The sequence below is a fragment of the Emydura macquarii genome, unplaced genomic scaffold (assembly GCF_026122565.2).
Source record: "Emydura macquarii macquarii isolate MOO-44397 ecotype Brisbane River unplaced genomic scaffold, CSIRO-AGI_Emac_v2 contig_499, whole genome shotgun sequence".
NCBI lineage: Eukaryota > Metazoa > Chordata > Testudines > Chelidae > Emydura > Emydura macquarii.
In genome coordinates, this window is record NW_027130636.1 from 7757466 (window position 1) to 7780869 (window position 23404).

Sequence of the window (23404 nt, forward strand, 5' to 3'; positions counted from 1 at the left end):
TATCACACTTGCATATAGAAACAGTTCTCTTGAACTCTATGTGGATATGAGCTACAGAGCAGATTTTCATAAGAGCTCAGAATCCAATAGCTCCCAATGAGATCAACGAACATTATCAAACTATTTGGAAAGGCCAGCCCTAATTGTGAGTGCAGTGCTTCCAAAAGCTAGAGTCACCTATAATAACTTAGAGCCAGATCCTGCAACTGAATCAGCCCATGTAAGACTAAGAGGCCTTACTATCATAACTAGCATTGTATCCTGGACAGATAACAGAATTTGCCAAATAACTACTTATAACTGTAATTTTATTTATTTTACAGTAATAAACCATTATTTTAGTTATACTAACCCACATAAACATTAGACTCAAAGCAGTCTTTAAAGGAATGTGCAAACAAAAAGTTATCTTATACTAGTAACTATTTTTACCTGGAATTTTTAGATAAAAAAGTCAGACAAAGTTTTCATAGGTCTCTATACATGTAACAGAAGACATTTTAAAGAAGAACCTAGACTTACTTAACTTTAAACAGATCATAGTACCCAACTAACTAGTGACTGGTTTTATTTTCATCCAGAATTTCCATACAGCTAAAATATATTGTCAAAATGTATCCTTGAAGAAACTGGATTGCAATTGAACAGAGTCTGCTTGGTCCCTTCTTTCCTACTTTATTCACAATTTTTCCTTAATCAAAATGGCCAAAATTTATGAGGGGTTGAAGCTGATTGTTAGGATTGAAGGTGTTCATAATTGCAGTAAAAATGTCCTCACTACTAGTTGGGGAAAAGATACTCCTTGCAAAGATGGTTGCTTCCTTGTTTCCAAGAGGACTAAATCAAATGGCTGCCTGCTAGGAAAATGAATGCAATTTCACTAAAGCCTTTCTACTTCTTAACCTTCATACCTACCACTGTGTGAAAATGATATAAATATTACATAGTGTGCCATAACTAACAGTTTGTAATGGCTCTTCACTATAAAAACTGTTTTAAAAGATATTTATTCATTGTGAATTAAGCCATTAAAAATACTAGAAAGTAGGAATTCTACTAAGTGCAAACCTTTCCTATGGGTTATAAATAGAGTTTGTACTCTTGCCTACCCTCCAGAAAGGCTTAATGGTTAGACTGCATAGCCAAGCACATAGGTTTGGCAGATTCTTTCTGACACTGAGGGGATGAACTGGGATTCAGCAAATCAGAGACCTGGGTACTATTCCCAGCATTGCTAGAAATGACTTAATAAAACCTCTCTGTTAGCTTACTTATAAAATAGGGTGGCTGATACTTGACTGCTTCCTAAGGTAGGTGTATAAGGTACTGGTCAGCTTGGGTAGTGAAGTTCATAGAAATATAAAAAGCACAGAGTAGAAGAGATGAAAACTGAACTTGTGATCTCCTGCATTCCAGCCCAGTACAACTTCCACTAGGATAAAAAGTAGTTTTATGGGGATATCACCCTCCACCCCTTAGCCTAAACTGGGAGCAAGACTCAGCTAAAATGCAGTACATTTAAGAGCTCTGCTTGCTCTGAGAGAGTAGGCCATCCCTAGGAAAGAAAAGAGACACAGACTATGGTCCATAGACTAGTAAGGAAACTGTCAATCCCATGCACCTCAGCTCAGCTGTGGAGCTGCAACAGAAATGCCTGCAAGAGAAAAACATACAAGCTCTAGAGATGAGGGTTCTCCAGCCTCTGAAGATTTTCAGCTTTAGAGAGGCTCCTCAGTTCTCAGGAGCTGTAGCACTTGACAGGAGCCTCATGCCCCAGCTATGTAGACACTGCGTGAGCAACAAACAAAGTAGTCTCTCTACACACACACAGTTAGCCCTTCCCAAGCCTCCACACTTCCCCTTCCCCCATTTCAACCACACCTGCTCTCCATATCCCCACAGGCAGGGCCGTATTATCCATTAGGCACAATAGGCACAGTGCCTAGGGCCTATGAAAAAAAAATGTTATATAATTTTTTATTTAAAAAACTATTTATTAATAGCTTAAAATCAAATTAGTTATTTTGGTCAGGAGGCCTACGAAGGCAAGTGTGCCTAGGGCCTACGAAGGTCTTAAAATGGTCCCGCCCACAGGCCATAGGTTAAGTGGGGATAACATCTCTGCAAGTTTTCCCATAACCGTCCTACACCTAGATGTGCTTAGGTAAAGGGGATTAAGGGTGGTTAAGTGTGACGTCCCCGAAGGCAAACTGAAGATCCAGGAACAAGTGATGGGATGCCTCAACACACTACACACAGCACATCAATCTCCCTCACAGTACAATGCAGAGCCTTAATTACAACTTTGGCAATATCAGCACACATTGAGGGGTGACATGCGCACAGGTTGTCTGCCATGAGTTATGTCTTTTTGAAGGAAGTATGAGGCTATAAATAAGGTTTTGTGTTATAGCCGGAGGGAGATTAATGTAGTGTGTGAAGTTTCCTTAGCAGCTGGAGGTAGAGGAAAGTTAAATTCACTCTATTAGTGGAAACATGCACTATGGGTACTATGGTAGGGCTAAGAAGTGCCCATAATTTGCTTTTTCGTTGTTATCTAAGGCTTGTGCTGAGGGGATGTCACACTGAAGCCTTGTCTTCACTGCTAAAAAAGGTACATCTTTTACCTCCGGGTAACTAATTTGCATGAACTATCCAAAGAAAAAAATACAGTGAAGACGTGGTGCTTCAGTTTTACCATGAGGTAAAAAACACATCTTCTTTATCAGTAAAGACAAGGCCTAACTCCCATGTAAATGAAGTTTGTGTGGTGGTTTCAAAGAATTAAAATATATATAATGGATACTTTATATATGAAGACCCCTACACTCCACCAATACCAATGTCATACTTATTTCCATGGAAATGGTGTCTGTTATTATTTCAGCAAAATTCTTATGGATCTCACTTGGAGTTTTGACCAAATAAAGTCTGTAGGAGTGAACCCATAGTAACTAAGAACATGTTTCAAAAGGAAAAGAAAGCAGAAGGAAATTATGAAAATGACAAAATTTGAAGAACAAAAAAATAAATGATTAGATGGACTCTAACGGCACCATCTAACTATGTGATGTAGCTAGTTTTATTTCCACTTGTTTGGAAAGACTGGCATAATTCCCTCTTGGCTCTGCCTTTAGTGGTTAATATAAACATCCTAAACTTAGGACAATAAAAATTCACCACACCATCCCAGGTTGTGAAGAGTGTGGGGAGAGATTGACATTGAGACCGCTACATAGAGAATATATAGCAGCTGATCTTTCATGCCATTTATCTTTACTCATGAAGAAAGGCAGGACAACTCAACTGGAGTTAAACCACTTAAGATTATCCCTCACTTCCTCATCAAATATCATACTAGTATATAGTATATTTACATGCTGATCCCATAGCAGTCTGTTGCCATAGGCTCTACCTTTCAGGCAGCAAAATGGTTTCATGCCACGAAGGGTGGAGCTGTAGTGTTGAATTCTGTGTGAACAGCTCAGTTCATTTTTTTCCACCTTAAACTACAAAAAATGTGCCAAGTCTGCATTGAATGGAGTTCAGGGACAAATGTATTGCAAATACATCTTTCTGAGGAATTAGTAGATTTTAGAGTTTAGCCTTTAGCTAATGCAGAAACACAAATGACTAATTGTGCAATGTTTTTGTAACAGTGTTGGTCCCAGGATATTAGAGAGAAAAGGTGTGCAAAGTAATATCTTTTATTGGATCAATGTCTATTGGTGAAAGAGACATGCTTTCAAGCTTTACAGAGCTCTTTTTCAGGTCTGGGAGACTGGGAAAGAGAATCAGGGTGTCACAGCTAAATATAAGGTGCAACTGATGGTTTAGCATAAGGAGTTAACACATGTTGCAAGAAACCATTCAAAATGAAGTGAGCAATTAACACCTTTGAAGTCATAAGACAAAGGAGAGTTAGTGGATTAGGTATTGTAATGAGACATAAAACCAGGGTTTCTACTGAGGCCATGATTAACAGTTATGAATTTAAGCTCCCAGGCTCATCTTTTGAAGGTTTTGTAATTGTACAGTATCTAACTCAAATAAAGGATGAGGATGGACTTTGTGGGGAAGAATGTTTAATTATCAAAAGCATTCCCTGTGCCTAATACAGCAGTACATTGCTGAAAGAGTTTACCTGAGGTTAGGGAGGAAATTTCAACCATAGTAATTAACATCAAATTAACTTCACTCTCTGCCAGGCAAGTATGCCACTCTCCCTTTATCGATTGCCCTCTGGTGGAAGACAGCAAATTAGAAGGAGGAAACATGTAAGCCTGAGGCAGGAGTGCACAGCACGCAATGAACAATGGCCAACACCACTTTCTAACTGAAGATAAACTGGGTGAAGTATGTTTGTTATATACAATGCTACTTGCAACTAACTTGGTGCTTAGTAAATTAGGAGGAACAAAACTATGAAATTCTTCCGTATGGATTTAAAAATACCTCTTGATCTGGCTGATAGCACCTAGGGTCTCTGCAGCTGACTATGTAACATTTACAAGGCAACAAAAGAAAACATTGAATACATTGTTAGGTGGTTGGCTCTTAACTTAACTAACTTTGACAGTTACTCCATTTTACACTGTTTCTAGTAGTGTTGCAAAAGCGGTGTCTGTCACATGACCTTTCAAAATGCAGTTTGGGACCATACTGAAGCACTGGTCCTGTGCACTTCCATGCAAAAGACCTAGATTGATTTTTAGGTCTGATCTTTTGATTGCCAGGTCAACAAAGCAGGGGCCTTTGTTGGGGCACCACAGAGGTACCTGATTCAACCCCTAGGCAGAGGGAGCATCTCCTATTGTCCAGCCGCAACTCCAGCGGTCAGGCAAAGGAGTGACACCAATAGGCTCTGAAGGTAGTTGCATCCAGCTCTGCTCAGCCAAAGATGTGAGATCTTGAAGAGGAAAGATGAAACATTGTTCAAGGACACCAACAAAAAAGGACAGATTGTTTCTCATAACATCTCAGCAATTTTCAACACAGTAACAAATAGCTTAGGGTAAATTAGGATTTCAGTCTAATTTCTGAAAATTAGATTCATGGAACTTCCTGCAAAAGAAGGACGTTTATGCCCAAGACTTGCAAAAATTAGAAGAGAATAAATATTTGCACTGATTTAATTAAATGACTTTATGTTAAAACTGAGAAGCTCTTTTTGTAATTAGCAAATTGTAAAGGAGTAGGATTATCCCCCTGGCCTTCTCCTTCATTTTGGCAACAATCTGGTACTTTTCCACCTTTTGAGAAGGCTAATTTGTAGCTTTCCTGCAGAGTTTATACTAGTTAATTTGGCCCAGGATAAACACCTGGAAACTAGGTCATCTAAAAAATATGTGAATGTCACAAATGAACTTGAAAATATTTTTGTAATTGAAATTTTCACAGAAGAGAGCACTCTAACTGTTAAATGAGCAGCTCATGGCCACATTCTTGGACCAGCTTTCAAGATACTTTAAACTACAGGATACCATACTTGAAAGCACAGTGAGTTAATGCTAGTCAGAGGGCTTGGGGAAAGAAATATATCAGGGCTAAAGAAAGTACTAAAGGGACCATCAGTAAAAGGAGGCTGATGGAATTAACAACTCAAATGGCAGAGACACTGAAGTCCTTCTTTCAACAAGAAAAAATAAAGAAAAGTAGCAACACTTAGGAAAAGAGGGTGATCTTATAGAAACAGCTAGTTATAAAGAGCTGGGAGGAGAATTTTTGAAAATTTGAATAGCTACAAATCTGTTAGCCCTATGTAATGCACTCTAAGGAATTGGAATTAGCAAATTAATTTACTATGCCTCTCAGTCATTTCTGAAAAGTCATGGGGAAGTACCAGAAAACTTAAAAAAAAGCAAATGTTGTACTGACAAGAGGGAAACATGACTTGTCAATTAACATCTGTACAAGTCTGACTTCTATATTTGGTGAAATAATTGAATAGATACTGAGAAAACAATCCCTAAACAGCTACAGGATAATGGAACCACAAGCAATAAGTAGTAAGTGTTTACATAGAGCAGTCCTTGCTAGACAAACACTTTTATACAATTACAGAATTAGTGTATGAAGAAAAAGTGGTAATGTGACATCTGGATTTTAGTAAACAATTAGATATAGTTTCTCTTGAAATCGTACATAGCTAATTAAAGCTAGCTGGTATATATAAATGCCCGCAAGGGGCTTGGAAGCTATCTAAGAAACTGTAAACAAAAGTTTATGAAAAATGCCAAAGTACTGAGTTGTGGAGAGTATCTAGGGAACACTTCTGCACCTGTGGAAAGACGACCTAATAGGTCTTCTTCCATCCCTTTGAACTATGGTTCTAGGATAAGAGGGAACTTGTTTTAAAATCTGGTATATTCTCTGTCAAACAACTGAAGTCCTAATCATTGTTATCTCAGAGACTGGAATCAGGGATTTTAAAATTTGCTAGCACACATCATAGTCTTAGAAAATATATTTCTTAAATTCTCAAAAGTTTAAGTTTAAAAGGAAATAATGCTGCACTATCAGCCCCCGGTTCTATACTTTCTTCTCTTAAAGATAAGGGGCCATGTTCGTTCCTCCTGCTCCTTGTGCTTTACCTTAGTCAGGCTATGAAAATTGGAATTTGACTCTCACTGGCCAGCAGAGAATTCCCCAGCACTGGGAAGCTCTCAGATTGCATTTATCCAACTCCTACACCAACTGTGGCCTCTTAGGCATAGGAACAGAAAGGAGCATACTTGCACATTGCCAATTCAACTGGCATTTGGGCCCTTGAATACCATAGCCAGTTGGTGTAAATTAGACAAGCCTCAAGGCTACTCTAACTTATGCTACTGCAGCTTGAGAATCAGGGAACTGAACTGGCTCCCTGACTGTTCCTCCTACTACATTGCACAGATCTCAGCACCTAAGAGTTTTGGACCAATATCTTCTGGTAAAACCTTGGTACATCATGAGTGATGGTAGGGATTCATGAATCTCCATGTAAAATCTTTTGCCTTTCTGATGCATCCATGGCTCTAGTATTAGTGCAGTCTGATTTTGTTCACTAATTACCTGAGACTGTGTTCTGGTAAGTACATATCTTTTCTTGCTGTCTTCTTTCTTTTTATTAATATTTTGAGGGTTCTTTCCTCTTCTGCATTCTAGATTTTATAGGACGGATTGCAACAAATTTGAGGTTGATATTTTTGTTACGATTTAACATTTATACACAGATTTATTTTCTTTGGCTCTCCCACTTGATTCCATATCAGCATTGGTAATTATATATTTAGACAGCTTAAAAAGTATGAGTATATATTTTGTTAGATTTAAACTAGTAAAGTTATTGACTTCTAATGCAAGAGGAGCCATTTTACATACGGGGTATTTCAGTAAGCTGCTGAAATCATATGTTCAGTTCCGAAGCCTCTCTTAACACTTTTCATGTTTGTGACAGGGCTTAATCCCTGTCACCTGCAAGGCAAAGGAAAGAACCTCAGTTAATCATGTTCCACACCTGGGGTGTGATTACCAAATGGCTTCCTGGACAGAGGGGGCAGGGCTAGGCCTTATAAGGAGCTGAGGGAGTCAGTTGAATGCAGAAGGTCTAAGAGAGTGAAGGTAGGTGCCCCTGAGCCCTCTGGAAAGGGTTTGAAATGGGCTGTGAGGTATCCAGGCTACAACTTGGAATGATGAACAACTATGTCCCCTTAGCTCTCTGATCTGGGGTGCTTTTTACACTTCTTTGCTGTGAAAGCAACCATTCTTGGTCTGCTCATGTAGCATCCAGTATGTAAGTTACTCCTAGTTCTGTTGTATGACTGCTGTAGCATAATTCATCAGTGGCTAGCTACAGAGTGACACTAGTGAGATCCTAATCCCAGGTTTTCCCCAGAAATGTGTGTCTTGTACTGCCCAACTCTCTCCTGGACAATACAAGCTCTTATAAAGTCTACCATTTTATTAACCGAAAAGGATATGCAGAAATCCTGTTATCCCAAATGGAGTTGCTGAAACACTTCAATCCACACTCACTAGTTTAGATAAAATACTTTTATTAAGTAAAAAGTGAATATAACTGAGGCATAAAAGTCAGAATTAGTTACTAGAAAAATAAAAGTAAAATGTGACTAATATCTAACTTAACAAACTAGAGTGACTTCATAGCAAGGGGTCTCTCTCACCACGTTTCAACAGACTTATTGGCTGAACTTCTTTTAATCCGGATCCCTCCCACAGTACAATGCTGCTTCCTTTGTTCTTCAGGTGTTTGTGGATGCCATGGGCAGAGATAAAGAGAGAAATGATTTGGAGCATCTGCCCTCCCTTCTTACAGTTCTTTCCCTTCTTCAAGAAGCATCTCTAGCTGAGGTTCAGGAGACAAAAAGTCTGTGTGGACAGAAACTGCAAGCTGTTTTTTGTTTTGTTTTGTTTTGTTTTTTTTTTTTTAAGTTGTAGATTTTTTTTTCACCCATGTCCCTTTTCCTGCCAGTGAATAGCCATTTAGCAGCTGATGGCCCATTTTACCTTGTTTACATCTGGCTGAGGCATCAACTTGCCCTTTTTCTCTGAGGAACTGGTTTGGCCACTCCCCAGACTTGGAATATGTCTCAGTAATACCATACAGTAGAATCTTATAACTTTACAAACAATGTTGCCATGCATTTTACCAAGACAATACTAGCCAGTAAGTTATGAGTTTTCAGATGGTATCTCATAAGGCATATTTGTACAAGGATTATTATAATAGTGTGCAAGGGGTGAATACAGGGCTACAGACAGTCATATGGGCAGACGGAGGAACACTGCAAGGACAGAACTGACCCTTGTGGCAGCCCTGAAAAGGGGGTGAGATCCAGAGAAAGAGTGCACAGGAGGCAGGATGCTCCTACTGAGAGAAACCCACAGGAAGCAAAGTAGGCTCATGTGGGAGGGAGCCCTCATGTAGGGTCTGGAAATGAAAGCAAATGACTTCAGTATTCCAAAGGGGCAGAATTCTTCAGATTTGTAGGGGTTTTCATTTAGAGCTTCTGGTTATCCCTGACAGAATTTGAATGTTATGTGACTTGGCCAGAAGGCAGAGACCCAGTGACAGACAGATGGCCAGCATGAGATGTTGGAGCCGAGGATATCAGTGACACTATGCATGAATGCAAGGGGGTGCTCCAAGGGTGAGTATACTACCTCACACCATTATTTTTATTTAATGAGACAGATCCTGTTCACTGGTGGTTTCTAATGGAAATTGAGGAAAAGCGAAACAGTATATAACAGACTTTGTTTAAGATCATGAATGTTTCCTCCTGTCTGTAAAATCCAAATCCAAAACTTAATTTACTCCACACTGAAGGTCAAATATTCCGGGGTTTTTCAGAAAGATCACGTTCAATTTGGCTATAGAGACTTTAAAATAAAAGTGCTTTGATTTATCCAATATTCTTTGTTCTCCAACAAAGATGAATAAGTGATGGTATAATGTAACCCAATATTTTCTCCAAGAGCTGAGCACTTGGTGACATATGCCACTTTCCCCAGAGACATAAGTAGATAATGTGCTATTCTAGGCATGCTGGGATTTCCCTCTGCAAATCTCCAAATGTCCAGTTTCAATTGAACTTGCCATGGTGACAAGATTGTGGCACCATTTAAACAGCAGACATTTGAGAAACACTGAATGTCACTACAGCTGGATGTAGTTTAAGCTTTATAGAACTGAAACACACACATAGATAGTGATTACATAGCTAGTGTGAAAAATTGGGACAGGGGTTGGAGGGTAATAGTACCTACATCAGAGAGAGCCTCAAATATCAGGACTGTCCCTATAAAATCGGGCACCCTACCCATAGAATATAGAAAGTCTGCATGACTGAAGATACTAAGTTTTCTTATATACAAGAATTATATTCCTCTAATAAGAACATAAGAATGGCCATACTGGGTCATCCCAAAGGTACATCTAGCCCAGTATCCTGTCTTCTGACTGGCCAATGCCAGGTGCTTCAGAGGGAATGAATAGAACAGATAAGCATCAAGTGATCCATCCCGTCGCCCAGGCCCAGCTTCTGGCAAACAGTAATCCCTGCCCATCTGGATAATAACCATTGATCAACCTAGCCTCCATGAAATTATCTAGTTCTTTTTTCAATCCCGTTATAGTCTTGGCCTTCACAAGATCCACTAGCAAGAAATTCCACAGTTCGACTGTGCATTCTGTGAAGAAATACGTTTTTGTTTGTTATAAACCTGCTGCTATTAATTTCAATTGGTGACCCTTAGTTCTTGTGTTGTTTACTTTCTCCACATCAGTTATGATTTTATAGACCTCTAGCATATCCATTCTTAGTTGTCTCTTTCCAAGCTGAAAAATACTAGTCTTATTAATCTCTCCTCATATGGAAGTTTTCCATACCCTTAATAATTTTTGTTGCCCTTTTCTTTAATTTTTCCAATTCCGATATATCTTTTTTGAGACAGGGCAACTAGATCTGCACGCAGTATTCAAGTTGTGGGCATACCATGGCTTTATAAAGAGGCAATATGATATTTTCTGTCTTATTATTGATCTCTTTCCTAATGATTCCTAATATTCTGTTAGCTTTTTTTGACTGCCGCTGCACAATGAGTGGATGTTTTTAGAGAACTATCCATAATGACTCCAAGATCTTTCTTGAGTGGTAACAACTAATTTAAACCCCATCATTTTATATCTATAATGAGATTGTTTTCCAATGTGCATTTCTTTGCATTCATCAACATTGAATTTCATCTGCTATTTGGTTGCCCAGTCACCCAGTTTTGTGAGATCCCTCTGTAACTCTTCGCAGTCTGCTTTGTACTTAAAATGTTGAGTAATTTTGTATCATCTGCAAAGTTTGCCACCTCACTGTTTACCCCTTTTTCCAGATCATTTATGAATCTGTTGAACAATACTGATCCCAGTATAGACCCCCTCTCATCATTCTGAAAACTGGCCATTTATTTTAACCTTTTGTTTCCTATCTTTTAAACAGTTACTGATCAATGAGAGGACCTTCCTTCTTATCCCATAACCGCTTACTTTGCTTAAGAGCCTTTGGTGAAGTATCTTATCAAAGGCTTTCTGAAAATCTAAGTACACTATATCCACTGGATCATCCTTGTCCACATGCTTGATGATCCGCTCAAAGAATTCTAGTAGATTGATGAGGCATGATTTCCCTTTACAAAAATCATGTTGACTCTTCTCCAACAAATCATGTTCATCTACGCATCTGATAATTCTGTTCTTTACTATAATTTCCACCAAGTAACTTTCTGGGGTAAAAATGTGTGACATGATTATATCCCATCATATCCCAGAGTGAAACTTGACTGCACCCTTACCTTCCATGACCATCTTGAGAAGGTAGCTGCAAAGATAAAAATGACAGCTAACATAATTCCAAAACTAGCTGGTACAACCTGGGGTGCATCAGTATTGCGAACATCTGCAATGGCACTTGTACATTCAGTAGCTGAATATTGCGCACCGATATGGAGCAGATGCAGCCACACACAACTTATTGATGCCCAGCTGAATACAGTAATGTGTTGCATCACTGGAACCCTTAAATCGACTCTAACACTTTCGCTACCTGTTCTGTCTAACATTGTTCCCCTGCCGATACACCGAACTGCTGCAACACTCCGTGAAGCTCAGCGAATCCAGGAAAACAGATATCTTCCTATCCACCAAGATATCTTCCTATCCATCAACAATGCCCCCCACTACCCCAACGCCTTAAGCCCTGCAAGCCTTTCTGGGAATATTTGCTTAGCCTCATGCGATTAGGCTATGATCAGAAGGAGGCTTGGAAAGCAGATTGGGCTAAAAAGACTTTAAAAATAAGCACCTCATGCCAGATCCCCATACAGAAAGTTCCTGGATTTGACCTCCCACAGACATCTTGGTCAAGTCTGAACTGAATCCAAACCAACTATAGTAGATGTGGACACTTAATGCACAATGGAAAATTAAGGACTCCTCCGCATGCAACTGTGGCTTCCCACAACAGACCAACAAACATATCACCACCTGTTGCCCAATTTATAAATGTGAATGAAGCATCATTACAATAAATTCTGCCACTCCTGATGTAACCATCTGGTTAAATCAACTTCAGCTGAAACTGTAGTTGCTGCTCTACACTAGCCATACAAAAAAGAAGAAAAATCTGGGACAGTTCCTAAAAAGAATGGCTCAGGTTTGGGAATCTCCCTCACATCCTCAGCCATGAATAAATAAAACTACCATGTTTTCTGCATTACACTTAGCTGGTTATTTAAACATTACTTGTCATCTTTGTAGTGAAAAATTACTCCTGTTGCACATGGTGAAGTTTTCTATAGATAAACCTCTCAGATTAGCATAGAAGAATACAAAGATTTTTTTCACCTAAGGTTTTGGTATGAAAGTTAGTCAATGCTTATCAATGTACATGTTAGTTCTGCAGTTACCCGCTGTCTTAATCCCTCTCATGAGATCTCCGTCATTGCTGTACATTCATCATTATCCCAACACTAACTTTTGGACCACGGTGAAAAAGGTCTTTCTAAACACCAAAACCTCACAGGATCCTTTCAACATAGAATAGAAATCCCAATAACTGCACAGCATACCTTTTTCACAAGGGTACTGTAGTCTTAAAAGCCAGCCAGGGTGAAGTCTTTTGCAAAGTTTTTTTCAATTGCAGAGCAAAGGGGAAACTCCTGCCAAGTATGACAAAAAATTGTTTTCTGAGTTTCTGAAAGCCTTAATAGTTCATGTTTCCAAGGCAACACCATCAAACAGAGAATCATTAAAACAGCCGCTATCTTATTTCATTTACAAATCAGGCTCCAGCTCTTGTCTAAACAGGGTATTTGTAAACCAGCAGAGCATGACTGCTTATGCAAAGTGCTGGGAACTCTTCACAAATGAAAATAAATTATGAGGCTGAACAAGGCTGGTGTCTTGACAGATCTGGGGTTATAAACGTAAAGATTAGCAAGAATCTTGTGTAAATTTCAGTAGCTATTAGTGCTGGGCCTTAAAAAAACTCCTGAAAGGGGAACATCTGGGAAAACTCTCTATGGCACAACAAGATTGTTCAGAAAGGACATAATAAAAGGGGATCCCACTTCCATTCTGAACACCAACAAGCCACAGTTCAAGCCAACAAGCGACACAGTCGCCTCTTTCATTTAAGTACAATGGAAGATATTTCCTCTGCTTTTATTTTTCCTACATTAAAATCTGTATTAATCAGATAGCAAATCTGAATTGCTCACATGTAAAATGGTATGAATCATTTCTCAATTAAAAACAGGCAACACTTCTAAAACTTTGAAATTATATGTGTCCTAATTATAGAAAAATATTTAACTCCCCAGTGAAATTGCTTTATTTTGTCTGTTCTTTAATCTGGCCAGACAAAGGCATAACAGCATCCAATGTCTGGAAATTAATACTAGAAAAGTTCAAACTAGAAATCAGGTGCACATTTTTAACAGTGAGAGTGATTAACCAGTGGAATAGTTCACCAAGCAATGTGATGGATTCTCCTTTACTTGAAGTCCTTAAATGAAGATTGGCTTTTTTTCTAAAATTCTCTCTCGCTCAGCCACACATGACTGGACTCAAAGCAGGGATCACTGGGTAAAATTCATTGAACTGTGTTATGCAGGAGGTCAAACTATTTGATCATAACAGTCCCTCTTGGCCTGAGATCTATCAATCTAAATATTAAGATATTTTGTGTTGTAAGATATACTGTAAGTGTGTACTTATCTAAAAGTTAGATTTTTTTTCAAGTAGATAAACATATACATGTTCCATCCATGGTGCTTGGGTGCCTTGAAATAGCTAAATATATTGATGGGTGCCTTAAAGGAAATAAGGGGGCAGAGAAGTGTGTCAGTCAAGTACTGTACCTCTGACTTTCCGTATCTGATCATAGTACAGTCTTCTAGTTAATATCCAGTTTTCCTATCATCCTGCCTCACCACTGCTAGTGAATTCTACATAGAGAATTGTATTGAGGACCTGAACCCTCCAGAATAGGGTTGCATCTACTAGTGGGATAGTGGGGGTTAACGTCAACAGTGAACTCATAGTGCAAAAAATTACCTGGGGTGGGGAGCTCATATAAATAAGCTTCCCCTGCTGAATGCCCCTCTGTAAAACCCCAAGTTCCTCTGTCCTGTCTGCTAGTGCTGCAGAGGCAGCTGACCCTAGGGAGTTGGAAAGGGTACCTCAGACTCCAAGCAGGGTATGACTCAAAAATCCCTTACTGCTAGCTGGCATGGGAGCTACAAGAATATCCTGATATGTACATTCTTCTTCACCAAAGAATGCCATGTGAGGTCTTAAATGAAAGCCAGGTCATGCTGCTCATTAATATCATTGTGAAATATTTGTATGGATACTATGAAGGGAGTTATGTATACTGAAAGGAGTTTGTCTGTATCAAGGCAGAGCTAATAAACAGATTTCCTGTTGGACAGGAGATGTTTGTTCAGCTGTATCTCTTTCAGCATGTTCATTAAGCATTTTAAGCTAATACAATGGCTCCACCCTATTTATGAAGCCAACAGGAGGACGTGAAAACAACAGGGAAGAAGGAGAACACAGACATTAAAACCCCCTGTTTGCTTGTTTTTTCCTGAGTACAGACAATGAACTTTGGGGATATAAGTAGAAGGCAACAAAGATACCCTTTTTTCCTGCACCTAAGAAGTAAACTGGCAGTGCATTTACATTCATGAAAACAGAATTTCAGTCAGTCTTGATTGAAATGCTGCAGAGGACATTTGGGGGGAGAAACTTATTTAGACAGGAGGTTAGCCTGTTAAGTTTAGTCTATAGAAAGCATATTATAATGTTGTTTCCCTTATTCTCACTCACTGTCCCTTGAATTTTTTATAATAAATTTATGGTTGTTTTCACTGTAAATATATCTCAGTGCTAGGATATTAAGCTAGATGCTGATCCTGAGTTGACTCCTACAAGATGGTGTGTACACTGTTCTCTTGGGGACAGCAGAGCTGATATTTCTGTGAATGTTCAGTGAAGAAAGGGCTGAATGCTACAGCAGAGCATTTCACAGGGGTTGGGTGCGCCCACTGTTAACTTGCAAAGCAAAACAACGGCAGCAGAGTCCAAAGCAGAGTACTTGAGGGGCTAATAGGCTGGTGGCATCAGGAAGCCAACCCCAGCTGAACCCAAGCAGTTCTCTGTCATGCTGGAGGCAGGCACTCAGTGCTGGGTACCCCAAGAACCGTCATACAAGGGTAGCAGCCAGCCACATCTGTTTAAAATCTCTTTGATACTTTGTAGGGTCTATTAACAGTTTTAACCTAAGGCCCAATCCTGCTCCTACTGAAGTTAATGAGAGTTCTGCCGCTGATTTCATTGGGAGCAGGATTGGGTCAGTAGTGACTGAAAGTTGTTACCATGTGATGACTGCTCAGTGGCCTGTACACAATGAAGAGCTGGTCTCTGCATAATTCCTGCTTGACATGTGTCCACATCAAACACCCCATTATAATAATTGATATTAACTGGAAACCTTGCTGGCAGCCTCTGCCAAATCCACATGAACTGCAGTTCTGCCTGGCTTTTCCAGAGGCTCCTTGTGACTCCTCCCCCTGCATGCCTCTCTAAGGGCCAGGCTGAGTCTCTCTAAGGCCCAAGTCCACAAAGGTGTCTAGGCCTTAACTTATTTCAGTGGAAGTTAGGAGCCTATTTACCTTTGACGATCTGGGCCCAAGCTATCCTTACACATGTCTGAGGGCAAAAACTGTGCTTTCTCATACCTGGAAAGCACATAGTGCATTGTAGGCATCAGCAAAACCAAGTGATTAATTATCAGAGGAAAACCCTCCAGAATAAGGTTGAGTGCACTGGCCCGGTAGCATTGTTTAGCTTCAAAAGTCGCTGCCTATGTTGGTACCTAGTCTGAGGATAGAGAAGTTTCCAGTTCTGGACTGTCTTTCTGGCAGCTTTCACCAGCACTACCTTTGAAGCGCTATGGCAATACCAGATTATATTGCTGGGGACCTCACTGTTAAAGCCACACATAGACTCACGTGACTAGTCCTATAGAGGGTTTACTTGGGTGAACGAGAGGGCTCCATAATCAGATGTAGGGTAGTTTCTTGGTTTTGTTTGTTTTTCTGGTAAACTCTTTCCTCTCTGGAATAGGATGAATACAACCTTAGCCCATGCATCAAGAATGAATATTCATAGGACACAGCTGGAGATACACAATCTCCCCAAAGAACACTTCATAGCAAACATGTGCAATGTGTTGATTTGTGTATAAATCACTTTGTGTCCACTGTCACTGGTGAAGGTTCCATGTTGTCCTTTGTTGAGGTTCTATGGTGTGGTTTTAAAAGTGCTTTGAGGCTTACCCTCTCTGATCCTGCTGGGGCTTCACTGTGTTGTATAGGCCACATGTCCACATTTGGGTAATCTGACAAAGTGTTTCAAAAGGATAGTGTGCCAAATAGTTGGGTAGATGCCAGCCTAGTTGTGCTTAGGAGGTAATACAAGCAAAATAAACACACACATGAATTAATTTCTGTGGGTTGTTTAAAATGATCCAGATTGCTCATGAATCTTGAATTTATTTGTACAGAAAATATCAGAAGTGGCTGAGTAACTGCATAACAGCTCTGGAACCAAATACTGCTATTAATCATGTCTTCATATATAGCTATCAGTATGTGAGTTTCAGTGAGGGAAATTTATTATTGAGACAAAGAATCCTGTTTAAAATCAAATAGTCTCAGTGATGGGCTTCTCTTACAATTTTTTTTCATTGTTTGTTTAATATTTTTACAGAAAATTGCTTTCTAGCACGCCTTTTTGGAAGAGATGTATTAACTTTTTTAATCTTGGTGTTTACATTATAAATAAATGTTTACATTTATCTGTAAAGTGATAAATCCTAGGAAGGATGTAAAAGGAGTCAGTTGATGAGCAAATGTGAAGGTATAATGAAGATCATAGTAATTCAGAGTACTTTAAGAACCAAGGAAAACCAAAAGCAAAAAACTTCAAGATACGACTGAAGACTCTAAATAAATATTGCTTAAAAAACCCCGGTTAGCATGGTGTGTTTATGAAAAATGAAATAACAAAAATACCGATGAGCATTACAAAGTTTTGCCAACCACCACAGTAGCAACTCTCTAATTTAAAAAATGGCCGCAGGTACATGGCAATCATACGATCATGCAGTGCCTAAGCAATATGTGGAGTTGGAAAGAAGGTTCAGTGGGTATATTGTAGTATGGAGAGTGGAGGAGGTCACTTAAGCTTCCTGGTTCAAATAACAGTGGGTTGGATATGTATCTGGAGGGAAGATATGAGAAGTTGAATTTCTTAGTGGATGGGGGAGGAGTGGTATTTTGGTTTGTGAACCCCTGTTTTGATGGTACAGATGTCTCTCACTCCAGTATTTACAGTAAGGGAGGTGGGGATGTGTGAATCATATTGGAAATATCAGAGGCATGTTGATAGGTAGGTGAGGTGTTTAACACTCTTCCTTCGCCTATCCAAAAACAAAGTGGTCAGTGTTGAAGGGTTTTTTGTAGAATCTTAACCGTGAACTTCCTAATTTTTAAATGTTTGGGGAGGAGGGGAGACTGGATTTTATAATTCAACCTTGCTTTGAATTTTATACCTTTCAGACATATTCTCTTAAATAACTATACAAGTCCTATTAGCTTAAAATGATGACTTTAACTTCATGCTTCATGTTATGCTTTCCTGAAAGAAGACAGGCTCTGAGTGTCCATTCCTGGACACAGACTGTTTCCCCATTCACCACAGTCTCTTCTATCTCCTTTGTTTCATCCTTGAGTCATTGCATGTTCTACTTGGCCAGTGTTTCAATAACAATGAGGGTGCTGTTTGATTTTTTTCATGAATTCTTTGCAGCTAAACCTTGAACTAATACTGAGCCAAACTCGCTTTGGGTTATCGTATCCCTAATGCTGTGTATCTAGCAGGAGGTGTTTCTGAACTGCCTAGAACCATTGAGGACTGACCAATACCACACTGGACTTAAGTATTGAGCTTTACTGTGGTGTTCAGGACTATCCCCTTAATTTTATAACATTACTGAAAACTTGCTTAATATATACAGGTAAGACTTGAATCTAACTCAGCAATAACAGACTGTACATTGTACATTTATAGCAGAATCAAAGTATATGCTTCAATTTTCCCTTAAACTCTGAACTGAAATCTGAGTAATAAAACAGACACAAGAAGTTCCACACTCAAAGCATCTCCACAATGAGCCATTCATTAGTTGGTGCTTCCCATCAAGACTGTTAAGGGTGACACAGGTTTACCAAACAAATAATCCTTGATGATGAAAGGTTTTCAACAAAACCTTCCTTCCAGGGAGCCCAGGCACTTTCACATTACCAAGAAGTGAATAGACAAAGTGCTTCAGGAAACCTGCCAAACAGTAGCTCATGCCCTGAAAACAAAACACTGCAGTCTTCAGGGGACTAAGTACAAATATAGTGACTTTTTGTTTTCTTCCTATGTTCAATACTGTTTTTCTTGGCTTTCTTTGATATTTTTTCATTGAGACAAATTATTGAATATATACACATTCACCCATTACATGTAATGAACAGTTATGGATCAGTTTGTGTATTGCTGTATACTGTCTCCTACCTGAATGTGATATTGATATTTCCTTTCTTCAACATGGGCCCCTCTGAGCCTGTGCCATCCCTCCTACTGTCCATTACTAGGCAACTCTAACAGTACGGTCTGTGAGCCATTCATTCCCCTAGGAATTTGTTTTTTTTGGTATTCAGCAGACCATGGATTGGATACCCTTGGCTAAGTGGGTCTATTTTAAGAAGGGTTGGTCAAATCAGCTGAAACTAAGCATTTAAGTCCACTAATAACTAAATATTTTTCTAAAAACCGACACTAATCAGATACTTTGGGTATTGCTATCTTGTATCTCATCCACATACTGCTAATTATTGAGACATTCTTGTGAACGGTAAAACCCATTTGTGACAGGGCAGTCTTCTCCTCCCCTTGGACAGCCTCAAACAGTCTGGACACTTACACGTTTCTAAGCACCACTGGGTTATTTGAGTTCCCACCTCCAGTACAGCCTCATGCAGCCACATACAATTGGAAGTAAACTTCCCCCTTAGCCCTCTTACCTGAATGCTAGGTCAGCTCTAAGCTGCTTGCACTCTGTCAGACCAAAAAGGTTGTGGAAATAGAGCTTTCTGTTTGTGTGTGGATGATAGTTATGACACATTAAGATCTGGGTTATAGTTAAACCAGGACACACATCACAAAGATAAGAGTAGCTAGATGTCTCAGGCATTGAGGTAAAGAAATATGGAGACTTTTGCATCACTGGTTTGAATCGCAACAAGATCAAAAGCAGCAAAAAGTCTGCCTCCACTTGTTAAACCCAGCACAAAAAGTGGTCACAAAGGGCATGAATCAGAATCCTTGATGGTGGCTACTGTTGGAAATCCCAACAGAGGCTAAAGGTCTCAGGGCCTGCTTGTGTAAAATGATACATAGCCCTGCACGAGACCCTGAGCGGAGTCTCCAGGCCCAGTGGGAGCTCGGGGGAGGATTGTACCCTTCTGATGTATCTCCCCTCCTTCAGATCTGGGGAGCAAAACAGGGTGTGCATGCTACCCTGTCCCAAAGAGGAGTACAATGTGCTGTCCACTGGGCATCCACACAGCTCTAGTGACCACTGCAAAGGGGAAGGCAAGATCTTGCCTTTCACTGCCTAGCCATCCCTTTGTGGAATGGTTTGCCTTCTCTAGGGGTGTTTGAATGGAGGAGTTCCTCTAGTCTCTCACAGAAAGGGTTACATTTGGCCTTAGACCTTGGGGGAGAACAGGGTAGGAGGGGAAACATATGGGAGGAAGATTCATTGGGCCACCTTCCCTCCACCATAAGGACCAGGCACAACCTACCACTGGAAAATCATGGAGACTGGATAACTTGTTCACCCCTACATGTGATGTCTCTAGGGTCTCAGGCACATTTATTGGGCTCGGAGAGAATCTTGTCCTGCTGCTGCTTATAAGATCCTTTACATATTACACTATGCTACTCCATGACAAGAACAAGCATTTGCATCTATGCTGCTTGCAGTGGCAGAATTAACTCAGCTTAACAAAAATGGACCTATGCTAGAAGTTCTAGAACACTTCAGCTGATTTTTCATTTACTGTGCTTTTGAACAAGTTATGATCCTTTGACACCCATCCTTTGATCCTTGCAATTCCTCAAAGTAAAGCACCAGCAAGCTACAATTGTAAGTAAATTATTTGGGCCAGATTTTGTCATTAAGGAATTGTCCTGCTTTTGGGTGTTGCAGAACTGGGCTACCACCGTAGGAGACCAGGAAGAATTGTGCCCCAGCCTGCAAGAGTGTATCCCCATGATTTCCTCCTCTTAAGTCGAGGGAGGCTCAACATGCACTCTTTTGAGGCCAGCACTCTGTACTGTGGAGACCTGCAGTTTTGTGCCTGGTCCCTGTGTTGGAGGAACAAGATAGGGAAAGACTCTTTGCGCCCTCATTCCTTGCACAGACGTACAGGAGAAAAGTATAGCCTTAGCCAGTGGTGATACAGATGTTATCTTTATAAGTTGTGAAAACTATCAAAATGTGTAGTGTGTTTTTTTAAAACCCCTTTTAAGGAAGGAATTAGTCAAACAAGGATTTTTTTTTTTTTTTTTTGCAGTCGGTGCTGTGCATTAGGCAACAGCTGCTGACAGATGTTAGCTTCAAGAGTGCTTCTTCAGAACTGGAAGGCAATGCAAGGATATTTCTGCAGAGTGCGATGTGCTTAATGTCAGTCAGTAGGGAAGGGTAAAAGCAGTTTGAGGTAGGGGGAGCATTCCTGGAATATTTTACACTAGGTGAGGGAGGGAGTAAAATGGATTTTAAGAGCACCTGGCTTCTTAGGTATTCTCTTTAGCACATAATTGATTAGAGGGGTGACTTCATTTTATATACCTTAGTGGAATTGCTGCGATGGCTTTCACTGTAATTGCAGTTGTGATACCGTTATGTGACATTCTACATTATTTCTTAATTTGTATCTCAGCAGCCATCAGCATACAATGAATAAAACATAAACAAGTTAAAGCCATAAAACAGTGTGAATATGCTTTGGCAGGTTCTGGCCTCTACTGATTCATTTCAGCAGCTCCTTCCCCAGTCAAGAACACTGCAAAGGGATTATATCAATTGTCCTAATTAAATCTGTCTGTAGCAAAACAGATTCAGTATTTCTAGGTTAGATACAAGTCTCCAAAGGGTTTTCATCTGGATAGTGATGATTAAACAAGGGCTATCAATATGTCTCATTGCATCTAGTATGCCAGCAGCACAGATTGGACTGTAAATCTGTCTTTGGAAAACAATGGGATCTCCTCATTCTCCTTACAGTACACTTTTGACTAATTGCACAGATGGTGGCTGCAGCAGCTTTGCTATAAACAAATATGGCTTGAAATGTGTTTGTGTGTCAAGGCATTGGCCTCACATTGACCTCTAAGGAGTTAATAGAGCCCTAGGCAGGCTGTGCAGGAGGCAGCCAATTAAAGAGGGGCTGAGAGGAGCAGCCAATCAGGGCCTGGCAGGCCCATCTAAGAAGAGTTGCAAGAGTTCAAGAGTTCAAGGAGGGAGGACTGGGCGTCTGGCAGGCAGAAAGAAGTAGCTAGCACCCTGGACAGAGCAGTGCTGCTAGCAGGGACAGGGGGAGCGGGGAGCTAGAGTGAGCTCCTGGCTGGCTGGCTGCTGGGTTTGGCAGTCTGATGCCCTGAGGCAAGGGCGAAGAAGGTGCTGGGGCCATGGGGAAGTGGCCCAGAGAAAGTGAGGAGTTCAAGGGAATGCAGCACGTGGCTGCCATCTACAGGGTCGCTGGGCCAGAGAAGTGGCAGAACACTTGGACTGCAACACTTGCCCCTGGAAGGGGGAGCACAGATCGTGACACAGCTGGAGGGCTGTGTCAGAAAGAGAATGCCGCGGTCCTTGGAGTGACATGGGTCTGGGAGTAGAAGTGGTAGCGGGTGAAGCACCATCAGGAGAGGGTGTACTGACATGCAGAGCTAATCCCCAAAAGATGGCCAGCAGGAGGTGCCAGCATGGTGGTTGGAGCCCTGTTACAGTTTATCATGTAACCTTGCAAGGTTTTGCTGTCTTGGTTTTTGCCTCATTATAATTTACATGCTTCATAAGGTTTCATGTGTGCTGCATAGAATCCACCAAATTGTAAATGATATGTCCCTCCAAGGAACCATGATGAAAAGAACAATCAAATAGCCCCCTGCAATTGCCTAGAAAAGCGATATGTCCACACTGAAAAGGCATCTTAATTATTCTGCCTATGAATTTGCATTGACAGTACCTGGGGAGAACTGTGAAGCTAGGCAGATGCGAATATGAAACTTACCAATAGCTACCCAAGTAATTGGAAGTATACAGTAGTCCACTCCTCACTGATCCACCTTCATTGGCTGCAACTAATACACTGACTTCATTTAGCTTTAAAAGGGGTGGGGGATTAAGTGTCCATTGGAGTTCATAAAAATGAGTGGCAAATAGGAACGGCTAGACCTGTTCATAGTGCAGTCAGACTCCTCATAGACTCTAAGGTCAGAAGGGACCAATATGATCATCTAGTCTGATCTCCTGCACAAAGCAGGCCACAGAACCTCACCCATCCAGTCCTGTAATAGACCTCTGACCGAGCTATTAAAGTCCTCAAATTATGGTTTAAAGTCTTTAAGGTACAGAGAATCCACTAGCAAGTGAGCTGTGCCCCATGCTACAGAGGAAGGCACTCCTATTAGCTTCCTCCACAGACCTCTGATTCTCAGCATTCCCTGCTGTTCAGTCCTCAGCTGGTGAGCTAGTTTTGATGTGAAGAGATGTGCATCAAGGACCAAGCTGAGATACTAAGCTCACTTTTACTATTGACACAAGGCAGGAGTTGAATTCAGGCAGTCAGAGGTAAAAATCTAGAGGGATAGCCCATTACTGCCGTCTGTACACAGCATGCAGTTCTAAGTACTACTTTTCCTAGCTTAGTGGCCCAAGACTGGGATGCTCTTAAGCAATGTTCTTTTTGCTCCTCTGACCGTATTTGTACCTTGATGAGGACTGCAAGGACTGAGGAACTAGGAACTGATGTGGCAAGAGAGGGATACCAAAATAGTGAATAAACATGAGGCGCTCCGGTCTTATTTTAAATTGGAGAGAACAAATGGCAGTACTGGAAACCATTTTCTGTCAGTTGGTGGACACATCCTTAGAGTAGAGTTAACCGAGTTCCTCATGAAGAAGCTAGGCTCGCAGGGCATAGCACTGCAACCAAGCTGAGACCCAAA

General features: G+C 40.5%; 1 protein-coding gene across 1 annotated transcript in view; it reads right to left on the bottom strand.

Annotated features, from left to right (window-relative positions):
• The window catches only part of LOC137147107 (uncharacterized), a 280155-nt gene that overhangs the window by 248554 nt on the left and 8197 nt on the right, over window positions 1–23404 (bottom strand).